Source organism: Poeciliopsis prolifica, unplaced genomic scaffold (genome assembly GCF_027474105.1).
Source record: "Poeciliopsis prolifica strain line A6 unplaced genomic scaffold, Auburn_PproV2 SCAFFOLD336, whole genome shotgun sequence".
NCBI classification, from domain to species: Eukaryota; Metazoa; Chordata; class Actinopteri; order Cyprinodontiformes; family Poeciliidae; genus Poeciliopsis; species Poeciliopsis prolifica.
The window spans coordinates 16491-35076 of record NW_026562711.1 but is presented as its reverse complement, the minus strand read 5'-3'; the positions used below and the strand labels follow the sequence as shown (position 1 = coordinate 35076).

General features: G+C 49.2%; 2 pseudogenes; one reads left to right on the top strand and one right to left on the bottom strand.

Annotated features, from left to right (window-relative positions):
• Positions 1-3197: 3197 nt before the first annotated feature.
• Positions 3198-8766, bottom strand: LOC129357904 (aspartyl aminopeptidase-like; annotated as a pseudogene).
• Positions 8767-12111: 3345 nt separating this feature from the next.
• Positions 12112-17842, top strand: LOC129357906 (desmin-like; annotated as a pseudogene).
• Positions 17843-18586: the final 744 nt, after the last annotated feature.

Sequence of the window (18586 nt, the reverse complement as noted above, 5' to 3'; positions counted from 1 at the left end):
CCAGCAGCTAAACAGCAGCTAAACCAGCAGCTAAACCAGCAGCTAAACCAGCAGCTAAACCAGCAGCTAAACCAGCTAAACTAGCAGCTAAACCAGCAGCTGAACCAGCAGCTAAAATAGCAGCTAAACTAGCAGCTAAACCAGGAGCTAAACTAGCAGCTAAACCAGCAGCTAAACTAGCAGCTAAACCAGCAGCTAAACTAGCAGCTAAACAAGCAGCTAAACCAGCAGCTAAACCAGCAGCTAAACCAGCAGCTAAACCAGCAGCTAAACTAGCAGCTAAACTAGCAGCTAAACCAGCAGCTAAACCAGCAGCTAAACTAGCAGCTAAACAAGCAGCTAAACCAGCAGCTAAACAGCAGCTAAACCAGCAGCTAAACTAGCAGCTAAACAAGCAGCTAAACCAGCAGCTAAACCAGCAGCTAAAACAGCACCTAAACCAGCAGCTAAACTAGCAGCTAAACCAGCAGCTAAACCAGCAGCTAAACTAGCAGCTAAACCAGCAGCTAAACCAGCAGCTAAACCAGCAGCTAAACCAGCAGCTAAACTAGCAGCTAAACCAGCAGCTAACCAGCAGCTAAACTAGCAGCTAAACAAGCAGCTAAACCAGCAGCTAAACAGCAGCTAAACCAGCAGCTAAACTAGCAGCTAAACAAGCAGCTAAACCAGCAGCTAAAACAGCAGCTAAACAGCACCTAAACCAGCAGCTAAACTAGCAGCTAAACCAGCAGCTAAACCAGCAGCTAAACTAGCAGCTAAACCAGCAGCTAAACTAGCAGCTAAACAAGCAGCTAAACCAGCAGCTAAACAGCAGCTAAACCAGCAGCTAAACTAGCAGCTAAACAAGCAGCTAAACCAGCAGCTAAACCAGCAGCTAAACCAGCAGCTAAACTAGCAGCTAAACTAGCAGCTAAACTAGCAGCTAAACCAGCAGCTAAACAAGCAGTTAAGCTAGCAGCTAAACTAGCAGCTAAACAAGCAGCTAAACAGCAGCTAAACAAGCAGCTAAACAGCAGCTAAACCAGCAGCTAAACCAGCAACTAAACTATCAGCTAAACTAGCAGCTAAACTAGCAGCTAAACCAGCAGCTAAGCTAGCAGCTAAACTAGCTACTAAACCAGCAGCTAAACCAGCAGCTAAACCAGCAGCTAAACTAGCAGCTAAACCAGCAGCTAAACCAGCAGCTAAACTAGCAGCTAGTTAGTTTGCTGCTAAACTAGCAGCTAAACTAGCAGCTAAACTAGCAGCTAAACCAGCAGCTAAACCAGCAGCTAAGCTAGCAGCTAAACCAGCAGCTAAACTAGCAGCTAGTTAGTTTGCTGCTAAACCAGCAACTAAACTAGCAGCTAAACTAGCAGCTAAACTAGCAGCTAAACCAGCAGCTAAGCTAGCAGCTAAACTAGCAGCTAAACAGCAGCTAAACCAGCAGCTAAACTAGCAGCTAAACCAGCAGCTAAGCTAGCAGCTAAACTAGCAGCTAAACAGCAGCTAAACCAGCAGGTAAACCAGCAGCTAAACCAGCAGCTAAACTAGCAGCTAACCAGCAGCTAAACCAGCAGCTAAACTAGCAGCTAGTTAGTTTTGCTGCTAAACCAGCAGCTAAACTAGCAGCTAAAGTAGCAGCTAAACCAGCAGCTAAGCTAGCAGCTAAACCAGCAGCTAAACTAGCAGCTAGTTAGTTTGCTGCTAAACCAGCAACTAAACTAGCAGCTAAACTAGCAGCTAAACTAGCAGCTAAACCAGCAGCTAAGCTAGCAGCTAAACTAGCAGCTAAACCAGCAGCTAAACTAGCAGCTAAACTAGCAGCTAAACCAGCAGCTAAGCTAGCAGCTAAACTAGCAGCTAAACAGCAGCTAAACCAGCAGCTAAACCAGCAGCTAAACCAGCAACTAAACTAGCAGCTAAACTAGCAGCTAAACTAGCAGCTAAACCAGCAGCTAAACTAGCAGCTGAACTAGCAGCTAAACCAGCAGCTAAACTAGCAGCTAAACCAGCAGCTAAAGCAGCTAAACTAGCAGCTAAACCAGCAGCTAAACCAGCAGCTAAACTAGCAGCTAAACCAGCAGCTAAACCAGCAGCTAAACTAGCAGCTAAACTAGCAGCTAGTTAGTTTGCTGCTAAACCAGCAACTAACTAGCAGTTTAAACTAGCAGCTAAACCAGCAGCTAAACTAGCAGCTAAACTAGCAGCTAAACCAGCAGCTAAGCTAGCAGCTAAACCAGCAGCTAAACTAGCAGCTAGTTAGTTTGCTGCTAAACCAGCAACTAAACTAGCAGCTAAACTAGCAGCTAAACTAGCAGCTAAAGCCAGCTAAGCTAGCAGCTAAACTAGCAGCTAAACAGCAGCTAAACCAGCAGCTAAACTAGCAGCTAAACCAGCAGCTAAGCTAGCAGCTAAACTAGCAGCTAAACAGCAGCTAAACCAGCAGGTAAACCAGCAGCTAAACTAGCAGCTAAACCAGCAGCTAAACCAGCAGCTAAACTAGCAGCTAGTTAGTTTGCTGCTAAACCAGCAGCTAAACTAGCAGCTAAACTAGCAGCTAAAGCAGCTAAGCTAGCAGCTAAACCAGCAGCTAAACTAGCAGCTAGTTAGTTTGCTGCTAAACCAGCAACTAAACTAGCAGCTAAACTAGCAGCTAAACCAGCAGCTAAGCTAGCAGCTAAACTAGCAGCTAAACCAGCAGCTAAGCTAGCAGCTAAACTAGCAGCTAAACCAGCAGCTAAACTAGCAGCTGAACTAGCAGCTAAACCAGCAGCTAAACTAGCAGCTAAACCAGCAGCTAAACTAGCAGCTAAACTAGCAGCTAAACCAGCAGCTAAACCAGCAGCTAAACTAGCAGCTAAACTAGCAGCTAGTTAGTTTGCTGCTAAACCAGCACTAAACTAGCAGCTAAACTAGCAGCTAAACCAGCAGCTAAACTAGCAGCTAAACTAGCAGCTAAACCAGCAGCTAAACTAGCTGAAACTCCTTCGTCCTCCGACTGACGACCAGACGGACAGTGGCAGGAAAACATCCAAAGACAAAACATAGTCAGGTGTGGAACCTGAAATGTTCCAGCAGAGGCATGGAAGCATTTCTGAGTCTCCAGGCTTTATGAGGAGATTAGACATGTTGACACGCTTATTACTGAGTTACTACGGCAACACCGTCAGGTCAAAATGGCCGCTGAGCTTCCAGCTGTTTACCCCAGAGACTGGTCACCTGAACAGGGTGGTGCTCTGCAGCACGCTGGAGGTGCAGCACATCTCCCGGATGGAGTGCATGGCCAGCTGCGGCGCGCCGATGTCGGCCACGGGAACGCCGAGCCGCGCCGCCAGGATGGGGCCGATGGTGGTCCCACAGGGGCTGTCGTTACGCACCATCACATCCTGCAGGGGCCACACTGACAGGAAGTCTTATTCTGAAAGGACTCCAGGCATGTAACGTTTGTCCTCTAGTGGTCGTTACTGTGAACTGCAGGCGGAAGCTGCTCTGTTTGCTTCCATTTCTACAGTTACTTTATTTGACCGTTCTGGATGCCTGTAGGAAGGGTTGACGAAGTCAATTCAGTGCGATGCTATGAGTTAGCATATCAGCATGGCTGTTTGCGCCAGCTAGCTCCATCATGCTCAGTGTTTCGGACTAACTGATGTAGATGTGACATGAGATATCAGCTTCCAGCGAACAGGAAGTGGGCTTGGCAAACAGGAAGTAGGCGTACCGGCAGTGGCACGCCGACGCGGCCCGCCACCTCCCGGACCACGCAGGCGGTGACGGCGGTGGTGGCGTAGCGCTGGTTGCTGTTGAACTTGATGAACCGGGCCCTGAAAGCAGAGAGCGCTTCAGTAAAAGCTGCTGCTAGTGGACGGTTGAGGCGGCCAATCGGGGGGCAGACTGACCTTGTGGAAAGCTGGTTCTCTTCATGCTTCTCCCTGAGAAAACAAGCACAGCTCCAGGTTAGCAGCTGTTGGTTGACTTTACCCAGTTAACAACAGACTGGATCCAGCAGCCCGCAGCATGACGCTGCCTCCGCCAGCAGCTGGCTGAAAGCCCCGTCTGGATGAAATGCTTGCTGATTTGGAGCAAAGCGGATCCAGACGTTGCCGTTTGAATCACTGACGTGTAGTTGGGGTGACGGCGTGCGCCATGTCGGCGCTGATCATGAGGAGCGCGGCGCCGCCTGCTGGAAGGCGCTGGGGTTGCAGGCGGAGGCGGCCAGCCGACTGAGGATCAGCTCCGTCAGGTTGGACTGCGCTCCCTGGGCGCTCTCCGACCCCACCTGCAGCGGACGCAGAGTTCACTGAGGGGCTGGGTGGGGGTTGAGTCAGAAGTCAGAGGTTCGAGTCTACTCACCTCCTCGTTGTCGAACAGAGTGATCATCCTAATGTTGGGGTCAGAGGTCGAGAGTCTGTGCCGCAGGACTCCACCAGGCCCTGGAAGAGGAAGCAGATGGAGGAAACGCTCTGCAGGAGCGGAGCTGCAGGTGCAGTACCGGCTCTGACCTGCAGGGCACAGTAGCAGCTGTGCAGGTTGTCCAGACGGGGGGAGAAGATGAACTCCTCGTAGACTCCTCCCAGAGCCTGCAGGAAGACATGGAGGTCAGAACGGCCGGCCCAAGCACACTGCAGTGGCGGGTGGGGAGGCTGGTGGGTGGGTGGGGAGGGTGGGGTGGGTGGGAGGGCGGTGGTGGGTGGGGAGGGCGGCAGAAAACATTGATGTTCATTTAAATTCTGCACTGATTCAACTGCTGAGCAAATTATTTCAAATAAAACATCTAATAATAATAATTGACTTTGTTACTGCAGACAACTGACATACATGCCTGCTCCTTTTGCTATGTACTAGCATGTAGCGTGTGTAGCGTGTTCGTTAGCGTAGCTACTCATATGTAGCCAGTTGCTTTCGTTCAGCTGACCTTCAGTGGCCTAATCAAAGGCCGTCCTGCTCACAGTGACATTCCTTTGGCTGGTTCACTCAAAAACATTTCAAATATGAAGCAGAAGCAACAACATGGCGGTCGGGCCCGTTTCTGATCTCCCTGGTAACCGACAGGAAGTGCAGACTCAACCGCCGGCTGCGTGTCGACCAGACACAGCTCGAAGTCCAGCAGAGAGTCCGGCTGGGACGCCCAGCTCCGAACACAGAACCCTGACCAGGGCGGGGTGGTGCTTGTCAGCCTGGACCCAAACAGAATCAGGATCAGAACCAGAACCAGAACCGGGGCAGGCGAGAAGAACTGGCTTCACCGTGTTGGTGGCAGAGGAAGCGTCTCCAGACGAAGACGATCCGGTCCCAGCTCCTCCTGGACCGCCGTGCCGAGGATGGGAACCCTGAAACAAACAGGTGCGTTCACTGCAGCTGGGAAACACAGAGCCCTTCGTTGTTCCCCTGCCGCTGGGCTCACAGGTGGTTCTCCTTGTTGGGGCCGAAGGCGTCGTTCACGTCGCGCTGCAGGTGGATGGCCAGGTGAGGCACCCGGAGCAGAGGGCGGGGCACGTGGACCAGGCGCTTGGACCAGCTGGCCGTCGCTCTGCGGAGGAGGAGGAGGAGGAGGAGGAAGAGCGCACACATCATCATCTGCAGGATAAAACTGTTACTTTGTATTTCAGCCTGTCCAAGGCCACAGGGAGCCAATCAGATCTGCAGATCATCTCTGAGCCACTGAGCGCAGAAATCCTGTTTCACACCTAAAAGTCACAGACATTCGTCGTTATCGTGAGCTGTAGCTCACTTTGAAGTGATCCGTAACCGTCACCACAGCAATCAGAGTCAGACAGCGTGAGGTCAGAGGTCGAGCTGAGAGCAGATTGAGTTTTAGGTCTGGTTCACGGTTTAAGGATCGTTGGACGATTTTCCAAACCTCAGTGATCGTTTATTGAATGCTGCTCAATACGTCGATCCCAGAAGGTTTTCAGTTTGTGGACGTAACAAAAAGAAAAGGCGTTTGATGAAAGGAGCTGCTCTATATTTGCTGCTCTATATTTGCTGCTCTATATTTGCTGCTCTATATTTGGAGGCGAGTTATGGTTTTTCACAGTTAACATTTAACTGAATAAACATAACCACTATATAAACATATACAAAAATGACCTTAATATCTGTAATAAACATTCCACATATCACCTCCGATGTCAACGTTTGGGTCCCTCTCGCATCACCGCGCGTTCTGATTGCTCCCTGTCACATTGGACAGGCTGCGATGATGGAGCCGAGACCCTGCTGCATATTCAACAAGCCGCCACACACTGAACACTGTCATAAAGGGCAAATTGGGGCAAAAAAACAGAAAACGAATAAGCTGACGCACCCCTCCCCCGGAGCAAAAAGTGCCAAGTCTCCACCTGTAATCAAAAGGCTGGAGATCACTGACATAGACAACGGCGCCCCCTGCTGCTCCCAGGGTGAACTACCTTCGTCATGACGCGGCCGGCCACCGTCAGGTCTCGGTCGAACCAGGTGTTCCAGATGCCGCCGCCGTAGCACTCCACGCCCACCTGCAGCACGCCCTGCTTGGTCCTCTTGGAGCGCGGCTTCACCTGCAACGGGAAGCAGATGCAGCACCCGGTGGAGGCGAGGGACGGGCGGGGTCGGAGGTCGTACCCTGAGGCAGGGGCTGTCGGTGTGCGCTCCGATCATGGAGAAGCCGTTTCCTGGCACATACTTTCCTCCCACGGCGAAGGCGATCAGGCTGGAGAAATTCCTCGTCACAAAATACTGCAGAGAATATCTTTGTTAGCTTCCGCCCGCTAGCTCCCTCTGACCTTTTGACCCCCACACCCACCTTGCTGGCGGGCCGGATGTCCCAGCGCTCCGTCTCCTTCAGCTCGGTGAAGCCGGCCTCCAGGAGGCGCCGCCTGCACTCCTCCACCACTGCAGGGAACCACAGAAGAAGAACAGCGTCGCTATGGTGACATGTGTTGAACTGAGAGGGGTCAAAGGTCAGACCATCTGGCCCCCTATGTCTTATCTAAAGCGGGACCAGGTCAGCCTCCTGCTGACCCAACAGAACCGCTGGTTCCAGCCACCAAACCCAACCGGGTCAATCAGAACCAGAACCAGAACCGGAACCAGAACTTGAACCTTGAACCAGAACCAGAACTTGAACCTGGAACCAGAACCAGAACTAGAACGGGAACCAGAACTAGAACGGGAACCAGAACTAGAACAGGAACCAGAACTAGAACCAGAACCAGAACCAGAACTTGAACCTTGAACCAGAACCAGAACTTGAACCTGGAACCAGAACCAAACTAGAACGGGAACCAGAACTAGAACGGGAACCAGAACTAGAACAGGAACCAGAACTAGAACCAGAAACTTGAACCGGAACCAGAACTTGAACCGGAACCAGAACCAGAACCAGAACCAGAACCAGAACCAGTGGGTTGAACAGAAACTGTTTCATGTCTCCACTGGGTAAAACTAAAACCTATCAGCAGGAACCGGAACCCAACAGAACCTCGGTGTGAACCGGGTCAGAACCCAGAAATGATGCTGTTCATGGGTCGCACAGATGTTGTAAAAGAAGTTTGGATCAAAGTTCTCTCTGCATCCGCAAAGTCATGTTGGACCCTCAGGTTCGGGGTCAAAGTTCAGGTATCATTTTAGATTTTGAGCTGATAATACAATAGCAGCTTCTTGTCAATTAATTACTCTACAAAGTTTGCCGAGTTCAAAAAGCAGCTATAACGAGTTAGGAAAGTGATCACGATAATAATTATTCATTTTAAAACGCCCTGAGAATAAAGAAATGCTTAAATTTACACATTTCTGAACGGAGTTCAGTGCGACGCTTCCGGAGTTTCCAAATGCTAAACATCGCACTTTGCCTGAGCTTACCGTGATACGGAGACACTCCTCTGTTGACGAACTGCAGGAACTCTTGGCTGCCGCCTGGACCGCTTCTTTCTTCATGATTAAAGTCTGAAAAACAACCAGTAAGAGCAAGAAAAGTCCAAATCAGAGCTGCGCAGGTTATCACATCCGGGTCACGAGCCTTGGACCCGGGGAGACGAAACAGCTAGCAAAACTTACTTTTCAGGGGTAATAGATTCAAACTTCCACCTGAAGGACACAATCAGTAAATATAAAGTGGATTAAAATGCTAAAAAATCAACTGAAGTTTGAAGTTAAAAGGAAAAGTGTAGGGCGTCCGATAAAGGAATCACCGGTTAGCTCATCTGAAAAACAAAGCGACTCTCCGATTTTCCTGCTTTTCTTGTTCTGCCGACCAGTCAGCTCGGCTTTCAGCGAGGAAATAACACCTCCCACATACCCCACTCGTTAGATAATCATTTTCATAACGCTTACCAGCATGAATTACACTTTCAAAGTCTAAACTCCACCGAGAGCAGCGACAGAGAAAAGAGGTGAACGACGTTTGCACCCAGACCACCAGCGCCACCCGGCGGCAAGGAGGTCACAAATTACATCATTATTCAAAAATAAATGATACAATTTATGAACAGAATAATCCGTCCAAACAACTAACCCTAACCCTAAACCCAGCCACAAGTGAAACATTTGTTTTTTCCTCCTTAGAGCCAAGTTGAAATCTCTTCCCCAGTGTGCTGGACACAGAAGTCCACATTTAAATGGATCAAGCAAACAAGTTAAAGAAAAATATTTCAAATCAACAACTTCATGATGAAACTTTAGTCATTATTTAAAAGAAAATAACCACAAACTCCCAGTAATCCCCTGTTGTGAACATTTCTGTGTATCGTCAGATGCTTCACCACCACAGGAAGTTGCCTTATATGGACAGGAAGAGGAGGAGGATGATGATGATGAAGGCTCAGGCAGAGAGGAGGTGATGTTTACCTCAGCTGTCAGCTCACATCTTCTCTGAAGAAAAGCAGAGGGACAAACGCACACACACAGAGACACAGAGACACACAGAGACACACAGAGACACACAGAGACACACAGAGACACACAGAGACACAGAGAGACACACAGAGACACACAGAGACACACAGAGACACACAGAGAGACACAGAGACACACAGAGACACACAGACACACAGAGACACACACAGAGACACAGAGACACACAGAGAGACACAGAGACACACAGAGACACAGAGAGACACAGAGACACAGAGACACACAGAGACACACAGAGAGACACAGAGACACACAGAGACACACAGAGACACACACAGACACACAGAGAGACACAGAGACACAGAGACACACAGACATAGAGACACACAGAGACACACACAGAGACACAGAGACACACAGAGACACACAGAGACACAGACACACACAGAGACACACAGAGAGACACACAGAGACACACAGAGACACACAGAGAGACACAGAGACACACAGAGACACACAGAGAGACACAGAGACACAGAGACACACAGAGACACACAGAGACACAGAGACACACAGAGACACAGAGACACAGAGACACACAGAGACACACAGAGACACACACAGACACACAGAGACACACACAGAGACACACAGAGACACAGAGACACACAGAGACACAGAGACACACACAGACACACAGAGACACACACAGAGAGACACAGAGACACAGAGAGACACAGAGACACACAGAGACACAGAGACACACAGAGACACACACAGAGACACACAGAGACACACAGAGACACACAGAGACATAGAGACACACAGAGACACAGACACACACAGAGACACACAGAGACACACAGAGACACACAGAGAGACACAGAGACACACAGAGAGACACAGAGACACACAGAGACACACAGAGAGACACAGAGACACACAGAGACACACAGAGACACAGAGACACACAGAGACACAGAGACACACAGAGAGACACAGAGACACACAGAGACACAGAGACACACAGAGACACAGAGACACAGAGACACACACAGAGACACACAGACACACAGAGACACAGAGACACACAGAGACACAGAGACACAGAGACACACAGAGACACACAGAGACACACAGAGACACACACAGACACACAGAGACACACAGAGACACACAGAGACACAGAGACACAGAGACACACAGAGACACACACAGACACACAGAGACACACACAGAGAGACACAGAGACACAGAGAGACACAGAGACACACAGAGACACAGAGACACACAGAGACACACACAGAGACACACAGAGACACACAGAGACACACAGAGACATAGAGACACACAGAGACACAGACACACACAGAGACACAGAGACACACAGAGACACAGAGACACACAGAGACACACAGAGAGACACAGAGACCACAGAGACACACAGAGACACACAGAGACACACAGAGAGACACAGAGACACACAGAGACCACAGAGACACAGAGACACACAGAGACACAGAGACACACAGAGAGACACAGAGACACACAGAGACACAGAGACACACAGAGACACAGAGACACAGAGACACACAGAGACACACAGAGACACACAGAGACACACAGAGACACACACAGAGACACACAGAGACACAGAGAGACACACACAGAGACACACAGAGACACACAGAGACACAGAGACACACAGAGACACACAGAGAGACACACAGAGACACACACAGAGACACACACAGAGACACACAGAGACACACAGAGACACAGAGACACACAGAGACACACAGAGAGACACAGAGACACACAGAGACACACAGAGAGACACAGAGACACAGAGAGACACAGAGACACAGAGACACACAGAGACACAGAGAGAGACACACAGAGACACACACAAAGACACACAGAGACACACAGAGAGACACAGAGACACACAGAGACATAGAGACACAGAGAGACACAGAGACACACAGAGACACAGAGACACACAGAGAGACACAGAGACACACAGAGACACAGAGACACACAGAGACACAGAGACACAGAGACACACAGAGACACACAGAGACACACAGAGACACACACAGAGACACACAGAGACACACAGACACAGAGACACACACAGAGACACACAGAGACACACACAGAGACACACAGAGACACACACAGAGACACACAGAGAGACACAGAGACACAGAGACACACAGAGAGACACAGAGACACAGAGACACACAGAGACACAGAGACAGAGAGACACAGAGACACACACAGAGAGACACACAGAGACACACACAAAGACACACAGAGACACACAGAGAGACACAGAGACACACAGAGACATAGAGACACAGAGAGACACAGAGACACACAGAGACACAGAGACACACAGAGACACAGAGACACACAGAGAGACATAGAGACACACAGAGACACACAGAGACACACAGAGACACACAGAGACACACAGAGACACACATTTATTGATAGAGTGAGAGCAGCAGGATGGATCAATGGATCAATGGATCATCGATGGATCGGATCACAGCAACATGTTGGAGGAAAATAAAACATAAAACAGATTTTAAAGAATAAAAGATTAAAAATGGATCCAGACTCTGAACAGTTTGAGAAGGTGAAATAAACTGTGAAGAGGTGACCTTTGACCTTCCTCCAAATGAATCAATTCATCAGTTTTATCGTTTGATTTATTTAAAGTGGAAACAGAAGCTGCTGCAGGTTATCAGCTGAAAGGTTCTGGGTCAAACTGGGTCAAACTGGGTCAAACTGGGTCAAACTGGGTCAAACTGGGCCAAACTGGGTCAAACTGGGCCAAACTGGGTCAAACCCAGAAACAAAAGGGGAGTTTAAAATAAATACATTCTGCTCGTATTCCCAGTGAAATATTTGACTGGAAATACTTTCAAGTGATGTTTGGAGGTTAAAATCCAGAAACTGTAAGAACGATGATTCATTCATCAGATCGCTTCATGTTTTTGGTTTTAATGGCACGAACATGACGACGTCACGTTGTCCTGATTGAACTCCCAGTCGCTGCAGCAGCTCCAGGCTGCAGCGGCTCCAGCAGCTCCAGGCTGCAGCGGCTCCAGGCTGCAGCGGCTCCAGGCTGCAGCGGCTCCAGGCTGCAGCGGCTCCAGGCTTTATAAGGCAGCAGAGCATCCTCACATTGTTTCATCATGACGACAGAGAGACTGGAGAAGCTCAGAGCGCCGAGTCACTGAGCTGTGACTCGGCGCTCTGAGCTTCCCTCAACGTTTCCCTGATCGTCAATACAAACTGTTTCTGATCAGCTGATCATCTGCAGCATGAAGGTGGAAATAAACCTGACATTCAGCTTTAGGATGGAAATGTGAGGAGTTTGCTAGTTTGATGGTGATGTGACTGAAACCAGGCGGTTCTTGTTTCCCTCTGGAGTGTTGGGGACCGCAGGAGGAGCTGCGCTGGTCCGGTTTGGCCCCCGGGCCTCCGGTTTGTGAGGAAGAGGAGAGGCGATGATGTCATCAGGGGGCTGGAGGCGGGGCCAGAGGGGTAAGTAAAAATACCCCGGGGCAGTTGGTTCCTCTTAGAGCTCCAGCTGCAGCGCCTCCATCATGGCCTCCTTCTCCTCCTCCGCCCGCTCCGCCTCCTCCTACCGCCGCACCTTTGGCCACGGCTCCTACGCCTCGCCGTCCCTCAACCGCTCCTTCCTGGGCCCCGCCGGCGCCGGAGGGGCCCACGTGACCTCCAGGGTGTACGAGGTGACCCGCGGCTCCGTCTCGCCGGCCTACCGCCCCCTGGGGTCCGCCGGGCCCCTGGGGGCCGCCCGGCCGGCGGCGGGGCGCTACGGCGGCCTGGGGGAGACGCTGGACTTCAGCCGGCGGACGCCCTCAACCAGGAGTTCCTCGCCACGCGCACCAACGAGAAGGCGGAGCTGCAGCACCTGAACGACCGCTTCGCCAGCTACATCGAGAAGGTCCGCTTCCTGGAGACGCAGAACCAGGCGCTGGTTCTGGAGGTCCAGCGGCTCCGGGACCGGGAGACCCCGCGCATCGCCGACCTCTACCAGGACGAGATGAACGAGCTGCGGGCGGCAGCTGGAGGTCCTGACCAATCACAGGGCCCGGCTGGAGGTGGAGAGGGACAACCTGGCCGACGACCTGGACAAGGTCAAAATGAGGTAGGACCAGGGGTCAGAGGTCAGGGAGGACCGGGGGTCAGAGGTCAGGGAGGACTGGGGGTCAGAGGTCAGGGAGGACTGGGAGTCAGAGGTCAGGGAGAACCAGGGGTCAGAGGTCAGGGGGAATATTGTGAATTCATGTTCATCTCATGAAACTGAAACTTTTCCTGCTAAACTAGCTGCTTTAGCTTTAGCTTTAGCGATGGCCTGGCTAAACGTTTACTCTTAATTTATAAATGAAAAGGTTTTAGTTTGGACTCTGTTGCGAGACGTTGCAGATTATTGATTATAGATTAGTGCTGATGTTTATGTTAAATTCTTCCATAAGGAGAGAGTCTGCTAGCCTGCCGTGCTAGCCTGTTGTGCTAGCCTGCCGTGCTAGCCTGTTGTGCTAGCCTGCCGTGCTAGCCTGTTGTGCTAGCCTGTTGTGCCAGCCTAATTCACAAGAGCTGCAGCATCTTTAATAAAATACATTCAGTTAATTTCTTAGAGAAATGTTTCATGTTGGGTTTGTTTCTAAAGGTGTCATGACGCAAATGAAGCACTGTGTGTATCTGTGTGTGTGTGTGTGTGTGTGTGTGTGTGTGTGTGTGTGGGGTGTGTGTGTGTGTGTGTGTGTCCAGGCTGCAGGAGGAGATCCTCCAGAAGGAAGAAGCTGAGAACAGCCTCGCTGCGTTCAGAGAGCTGTGAGTGTCGATGCGATTTAGTAATAAACTGATTTTCTGCTGTTTTTGTTACTTATTGTTGCTACACAGAAACAAAACACTTTTCTATTCATATTTTTATTTTAATGTGGTTTAAATCTGAAAGTTTAGCTTGTTTACATTTCTTTGTGTTATTTTGAGGCTTTTATTTTGGTGTGATTTCTGCAGGGGGGCTCGTCCGGGATCCTTTTTATTCCATTTTACTCCAGAAACAATAAAATAAAACATAATAATTATCAGCTAGCATTTTAATTTGACAGAAAAGTTTATTTTTTGTTGGATATTTGAAAGGAAGAGAATAGAAAGGAAGTTTTCTCTTACGTGGATTCCTCGCATTTTTGACTTGTTAAAGTTGGACTTCCTTTTTTTTCCATTTAACTTCCTGTTTGACTTCCTGTTTCAATGTGTCGCTCAGAGGACGTGTGATTTGTTCTGCAGGATGTGGATGCCGCCACTCTGGCCCGTCTGGACCTGGAGAGACGCATCGAGACGCTGCAGGAGGAGATCCTTCCTCAAGAGGATCCACGAAGAGGTTCCTGCTCCTCCTCTTCCTTCTCTTCCTCCTCCAGCCGGCCCAGTCCAAGCTGCAGACTCACTGTCTCCCCCTGCAGGAGATCCGGGAGCTGCAGAACCAGATGCAGGAGACACAGGTCCAGGTCCAGATGGACATGTCCAAGCCGGACCTGACGGCGGCGCTGAGGGACATCCGGGCCCAGTACGAGGGCATCGCCGCCAAGAACATCGCCGAGGCTGAAGAGTGGTACAAGTCCAAGGTCACCCACTTCCTGCTGCTTCCTGTTTACCTGCATGTGTGTCTGACCCGGCCACTAGAGGGCAGCACTGACAGAGCAGATGAAGACGGAGTTCTGTCTCCACAGGTTTCGGACCTGAACCAGGCTGTCAGTAAGAACAACCAGGCGCTGCAGCAGGCCCGCCAGGAGACGCTGGAGTTCAGGCACCAGATCCAGGCCTACACTTGTGAGATCGACTCCCTTAAAGGGACGGTACGTAGAATCAGAATCTCACAGGCCAGGGAGCGTCCTCAGAACCGCTGGATGGTTCTGATGAACAACAACCACAATGATCTGGACAGAAGTTGAAAGAGTGAGCTGTGTGTCCCCTGGAGGAGGAACATGTTCTGTAGCTAACTGGTCCTGTAGCTAACTGGTTCTGTAGCTAAAGGTCCTGTAAGTAACTGGTTCTGTAGCTAACTGGTCCTGTAGCTAACTGATTCTGTTGCTAACTGTTCTGTAGCTAAAGGTCCTGTTGCTAACTGGTTCTGTAGCTAACTGGTCCTGTTGCTAACTGGTTCTGTAGCTAACAGGTCCTGTAGCTAACTGGTTCTTGTTGCTAACTGGTTCTGTAGCTAACTGGTCCTGTAGCTAACTGGTTCTGTAGCTAACTGGTCCTGTAGCTAACTGGTTCTGTAGCTAACTGGTCCTGTAGGTAACTGGTTCTGTAGCTAACTGGTCCTGTAGCTAACTGGTTCTTGTTGCTAACTGGTTCTGTAGCAAACTGGTCCTGTTGCTAACTGGTTCTGTAGCTAACTGGTCCTGTTGCTAACTGGTTCTGTAGCTAACTGGTCCTGTTGCTAACTGGTTCTGTAGCTAACAGGTCCTGTAGCTAACTGGTTCTTGTTGCTAACTGGTTCTGTAGCTAACTGGTCCTGTAGCTAACTGGTTCTGTAGCTAACTGGTCCTGTAGCTAACTGGTTCTGTAGCTAACTGGTCCTGTAGGTAACTGGTTCTGTAGCTAACTGGTCCTGTAGCTAACTGATTCTGTTGCTAACTGGTTCTGTAGCTAACAGGTCCTGTTGCTAAACTGGTTCTGTAGCTAACTGGTCCTGTTGCTAACTGGTTCTGTAGCTAACAGGTCCTGTAGCTAACTGGTTCTTGTTGCTAACTGGTTCTGTAGCTAACTGGTCCTGTTGCTAAACTGGTTCTGTAGCTACTGGTCCTGTAGCTAACTGGTTCTTGTTGCTAACTGGTCCTGTTGCTAACTGGTTCTGTAGCTAACTGGTCCTGTTGCTAACTGGTTCTGTAGCTAACAGGTTCTTTAGCTAACCGCCCTAAGGTTCTTTAGCTAACTGTTCCTATTGCTAATCGTTCTGGTGCTAACAATTTTTTTTGCTAACTGGTTCTGTGTGGTTAAGTTGCCGTGTGGTTCTTCCCGGTTGGTTCTGGTCCAGAATGAGTCCCTCCTGAGGCAGATGCGGGACATGGAGGAGCGCCACGGGCGCGAGGCGGGCGGCTTCCAGGACACGGTGGCCCGGCTGGAGGCCGAAATCGCCACCATGAAGGACGAGATGGCGCGCCTGAGGGAGTACCAGGACCTGCTGAATGTCAAGATGGCGCTGGATGTGGAGATCGCCACCTACAGGAAGCTGCTGGAAGGCGAGGAGAGCAGGTCAGAACCTGCACATAACCTCCAGAACCTTCAGAACCACCCGACTCTAACTACCTCCTCTTCCAGGATCGCGCTGCCATGCAGAGCTTCTCCACACTGAGCTTCAGAGGTACGTACCGGCTGCCGGTCCCTGAACGCACCACCAGTCCCTGAACGCACCATCTCTCCTGACTGTTTGTTTGAGCAGAAACCAACCCAGAACCGCCGCATCGCTCCGCAGAGACCCACTCCAAGAAAACGGTTCTGATCAAGACCATCGAGACCCGAGACGGAGAGGTAGCACCGATACACACCGCTGGACCGACACACACACCGCTGGACCGACACACACACTGATACACACCGCTGGACCGACACACACACCGATACACACCGCTGGACCGACACACACCGATACACATCGCTGGACCGACACACACACACCGCTGGACCGACACACACACCGATACACATCGCTGGACCGACACACACACCGCTGGACCGACACACACACCGATACACACCGCTGGACCGACACACACACCGATACACATCGCTGGACCGACACACACACCGCTGGACCGACACACACACCGATACACACCGCTGGACCGACACACACACCGCTGGACCGACACACACACCGATACACATCGCTGGACCGACACACACACCGCTGGACCGACACACAACCGATACACATCGCTGGACCGACACACACACCGCTGGACCGACACACACACCGATACACATCGCTGGACCGACACACACACCGCTGGACCGACACACACACTGATACACACCGCTGGACCGACACACACACTGATACACCGCTGGACCGACACACACACCGATACACACACTGATACACACCGCTGGACTGACACACACACACCGACACACACACCGATACACACAATGACCTCCCAGGTTGCTCTGTGGCCTATTCAAAACATTTAGTGGTTGGGTTGAAGATGTTCGGGAAGTAAAACTACAAGTGAATTTATGTTAGATTCTCTTTCATTGATGAGTGGATCGGCTTTAAAAACCGATCGTCTGTATCGATCGGCACTGGAAGCAGGTCAGGTTGATTTTCTGTTAGTTCTGCTAAATGTTTAAACGACGTTTTTCCTTCCTGCTCTCAGTTTTTCATCTGGATTCAGGATTTAAAGATTCCTTTGTTACGCAGACCAACGGCTCAGAACTAAACGAAGCATAAAGTAGAAAATCCCTCCCTGTTGCCGTAGTTTTTCTGTCAGAACAAATGAAGTCAGCATCAGCTTTAGCATTAGCATTAGCATTAGGTTTAGCATTAGCTTTAGCAGAGCTGTTCCTGACTTGAGTTTGTGTCCCCAGGTGGTCAGCGAGTCGACAGCACCAGCAGGACATCATGTGAGGATCTGCAGACGACACGACGCTCCGCAGCAATCTGACCAACTCAAACTAATCCAGCTGAACTAAATGGAGCGCTAGCATTAGCATTAGCCTGTGCTGATTTCATCCTGCAGTGAATCGATTCATTTATCTCCAACCCTCTGAGAAACTGCAGCAGATAAACGTCAGGAACATCAGGTCTCCACTTATCATCAGAAAGTTATCATCATATCAGATTCCAATATGTGATCATTATAGGAAAAGGATGAAATGATTGCTGGAGATATTAGCCTCAAATAATAATTCATCCTAACTACTTTATGTCATTGTATTTAATCATGGATGGAAATGTGATCATTAAACTGACAACTAAACATGATCATTTATGGAGCATCAAAACTGCCACAATTCATCCATTCTTAAAATATGTTAACATCTTTTAACAAGATACAATTTTAAAAATTGAGACATTTTAAATGTGTCAATAACGGAAGAATATAAACATTTGATTCAACAGTTAATTATTTCTAAAACTTCATTATTTAATATTTCATGAAATGCATAAAACTGACACTAACTTCTGATTGGTTGACCTGACTAGCAACACAAGCACGGACCAATCACCATGCGCAGAGCAGAGTTAGCCCCGCCCACTGACTGTCAAAAAATTAAACTCCTGATTAATGACAAGAAATAATTACCATAAAAATGGCTGCAATTATTTATACTTTTAACATGTAACAAACTTTATAAATTATTGTTCTGTTTTTAAAAATCAGTGATAAATACAGACAGTCATTTTTAAATTGATTACATTTACAAACGTATTTATGAACTAAATTTTTCCTCTATTAAAATAATTCTTTAGACATTAATTTACTTAAATTGATTAAAGATTTCACATTTGTATTGTTGTTTTGATAAAGTATTTGGAATATGAATTCAACCAGTTGTTGCATTCTGATGTTTAAAATTTCGCTGCATTAATATTACAGGACTTTAACGCTGAAGATGAAATATGATCAGAACTGATGATTTTATGATGCTGATCGTCAGACGATGATAAAATGATTTTGAATGTTTTTATTGTTTTAACAGAGCAGGAACACATGCTTTAATTATGACC